This window comes from Arachis duranensis, chromosome 5, assembly GCF_000817695.3.
Source record: "Arachis duranensis cultivar V14167 chromosome 5, aradu.V14167.gnm2.J7QH, whole genome shotgun sequence".
Lineage (NCBI taxonomy): Eukaryota > Viridiplantae > Streptophyta > Magnoliopsida > Fabales > Fabaceae > Arachis > Arachis duranensis.
Window position 1 is genome coordinate 41,972,680 of NC_029776.3, and position 3,725 is coordinate 41,976,404.

Consider the following 3,725-nt stretch of genomic DNA (forward strand, 5'->3'; position numbering starts at 1 on the left):
CTAACTCATGATAATTACCATAGTTGTGGTTATGGCAATGATAGGATTTCTTGGATCTTCGTTCTCAAGTCAAAGCTCTTTCATGCATTTATACCATTTTCATTAGTTTTGATTCTACTTCCTTTTTTCTTGCATCAATTTCAAATTTTGAGCATTCCTTAGTTCTTTTAATCTTTTGTTTCTTGATTTTGCAAAACCCTTTTCCTCACAACCGAAAGCGTATAACACTTCAATTGTATTCCTAGGGAGAACAACCCGAGGTTTAACTACTCTCGGTTTAAATAGAATTGTAAACTTTGATCAAGTGTTACTTGTTGGTTGAGATCTATACTTGCAACGAGGTTATCTCTCCTTTACCGAGAAGGAATTCTTAACCGACGGTTTTGCTAGCATCAAGTTCTTGGCACCATTGTCGGGGAACGCAATTGGTGCTATATCTTTTGGTTGATGTAAATATGTTGATAGTGTAAATAACATTTTTTGGTTGATTGTTTGCTTTTGTTAGTAGGTTTTTTTTTGTTTATATTTTTTTTATGACTTTTTTACACCATCATCACAATGCACCCCAATGGAACCCCAACACTTACCTTTCTAGTCACCAATCCTATACACCATCACCTCACTACATACAAAACCAAAACCCTTACCCTCATGAGTTTGATTGTCAACCTTCATCACCTCAATCTTCATCTTCATATATGGATCAAGCCACACAAGAAGTACTTTTCATGCCCATTCAAGAACAACAAGAGTTCCGGAAGAAGTAAGAGCAAGTCATGTCTACCTTAGTGAAAGTCTTGGATCATTTTGCTTCATTGCGTTCATGCCACGAACAAGAAATTCTAGTGGATGAATGTGAGGAACCAAGTGAAAAGTGTGGAGTGAACAAAGAATTGCAACATCAAGTAGAAGATGTCAAGTCACAACGTGAAGTGCAAAAGGAGATAAATAAAGAGTTGGTGGGAATTGATCAAGAGGATTCCATCATTCAAGATTTTTTGTCCAACTTGGGTAATTCCTTCGATGACCTTCATGAGCCTCCCCTGTTGGATTTGGAAGGAGATGTTGATGTGGATTTCACGCAACCTCCAATTTATGATTTGAGTGATGATGAAGAGAATTTAAAAGAGGTTGAGGAAGATTTTAGCTACCAAGAAGTGAGGATAATTGTGTAAGAGCGAATTGAGTGGGTGAAGATTTTTCCAACAAGTTTTCTAGCCCCACATCAATATGCCGTCTTAGAGACGGATTGTCAACTTGAAACCCTTCTTGGAATAGTGGATGGTGAAGAGAAGAATGTTAGTTGGCAAAGAAATGGAAAGTTCATCAAAGGAGCCAATCTAATATTTGGGACTTAATTATGGTGCAAGAGTCAATTTAGTGGATTCCGAAGAGTGTATGAGTGTGTCAATGGTGATAGAGGAACTCAAGTATGGGATCCTGGAATTGGTTTTAAGAGTCAACACTTGTGGATCCTAGTTTCTAGCTTGGAATCTCTTAAGAGTTGGAGGCAATTTATTTGGGACCCCAGAGGTCAAATCAATAGCAAACTTGGTTGGAGATTCAAGGAGGAGTGGAAACATAAGCCGCTTTAACAAGGATCTCTTCACCAAGTCCAACTTATTAAGGACATTAAACCAAAGTGCTAGGTGGAAGACAACCCACCATGGTAATATCCTTCTAACTTTCTCTTTTAACTTTTGTTTCACGAATAATTGGTTATTTCGCTTGGTTGGTTAGTTGTATTTTGATGTTTGTTGGGTAATTTTAGTGAAATAATGTGTTTTTGGGAGTTTTATGATGTTTTGGGGCTTGAAAACCTGTTTTGGATATCATGTTTGATGCCTTAGAGGCAAAATTTTCGTTGCAGAAACAGAGACCTGTGCGTCCGCACAGCCTTGTGCACATGCACAGTTTCCCTGTTTTCCAGTTCCCGTGCGTATGCACAGTAATGTGCACACGCACACGCCTAAACACTCCCTATGTTCCCAGCACGCGCACAGCTTGTGCGTGTGAACGCTGCCCCCTTTTCCCTCGGTGCGTCCTGATAAACCCTATATGTAGGGTTTATCTTGTATTGATTTTAAGGGATTTTATGACCTTTTACCCTCATTTGCTCAATGAAATAGCATGGTTTCATGATTGTCTCCCAATTTGTACTTAAGTGTGAAAACATACTTTCTAGGTCCTTAATTAGCTAAATTTAATTCACCTTTGATTCCACTAGATGTCTTGATTTGTTTGTTAAGTGATTTTAGGTTGAAAAAGGCTAGGGAATGATCAAAGGAGTGAAAGGAAAGCATACAAAGTGGAGAAGATCATGAAAAGCCAAAGAATTGAACTCGCCCATAGACGCATGCGCGCACCAGGCGCTTATGCGCACCTTGTGAATTACCCCATGGACGCGTACGCGTGCTGTTCACGTACGCGTCGGTGCTGGTATATGATTTTTTAATGAAAACGTGGCCAGCGAATTCAGAAGGGTTGTGGGGCCCAATCCCAACCAACTTTGGCGCCAAAAATGCTATTTAAAGCCAAGGATTAAAGAGCAAAGGGGGATTCCATCATTCACACTCATTAGGATTAGTTTAGAATTAGTTTTAGAGAGAGAAGCTCTCACTTCTCTCTAGGATTAGGATTAGGATTATGTTTAGTTCTTAGATCTAGGTTAATCTTTGCTCTCATCTACTTCTACCTTTCAATTCCTTGTTGTTACATTCATTCTTCTTCTATCCTTTTGTTGTAATTTCCTTTATGACGCTTTTATGTTTTGTTGTAGATCTACTCTTGTTCCTTCTATTTTCTTTCAATTCAATTTGAGGTAATTCATAATAATTGTGTTTCTTTTGATTGTTGCTATTAATTTCTTACAATAATTGCTGTTAGATTTCATTGTTGTTGTCAAATTACTATGCTTCTCTTTCATGCCTTCCAAGTGTTTGATAAAATGCTTGGTTGGATTTTAGTATAGATTTTGTCCCTCTTGGCCTAGGTAGAGTAATTAGTGACTCTTGAGTTATCTAATTCCTTTGATTGATTGATAATTAGAAGTTGCTAATTGATTTGAATGCCTCTAAAGCTAGTCTTTCCTTTATGAGTTGATTAGAACTTGAGGAATCAAAATGATTCATTCGCTTGACTTTCCTCCATGGTTAGAGGTTAACTAAGTGGTAGCAATGAACAATTTGTGGTCACAATTGAGGAGGATAACTAGGATAGGACTTCTAGTTCTCATATCTTGCCAAGAGCTTTGTTAGTTGTTAGTTTATTTTCTTTGCCATTTATATTTCTTGTCTAAAATCCCAAAAACCCCAAAATATCTCATAACCAATAACAAGACACTTTATTGTAATTCCTAGGGAGAACGACCCGAGGTTTGAATACTTCGGTTTATAATTTTAGGGGTTTGTACTAGTGACAAACAATCTTTTGTATGAAAGGATTATTTGTTAGTTTAGGAACTATATTGCAACGAGATTTTATTTGTGAATTCTAAACCGTCAAAAATCCAATCATCACGTCCGCATACCATGCGTCTGCCCGAACACTTTTCCTGCTCTTTCAAAAAATAAAAAAATAAAAAACACACACTTGTGCGTGCGCATAGCACTGAGCGCATGCACAACCTTGGACAATGCCCCTGGTCGTAGTGCACGCACCACTTGTTCGTGTGAACACAACACTTTTTCTCCCTCTGTGTGCGTGCACACTCCCTTGTGCGTCCA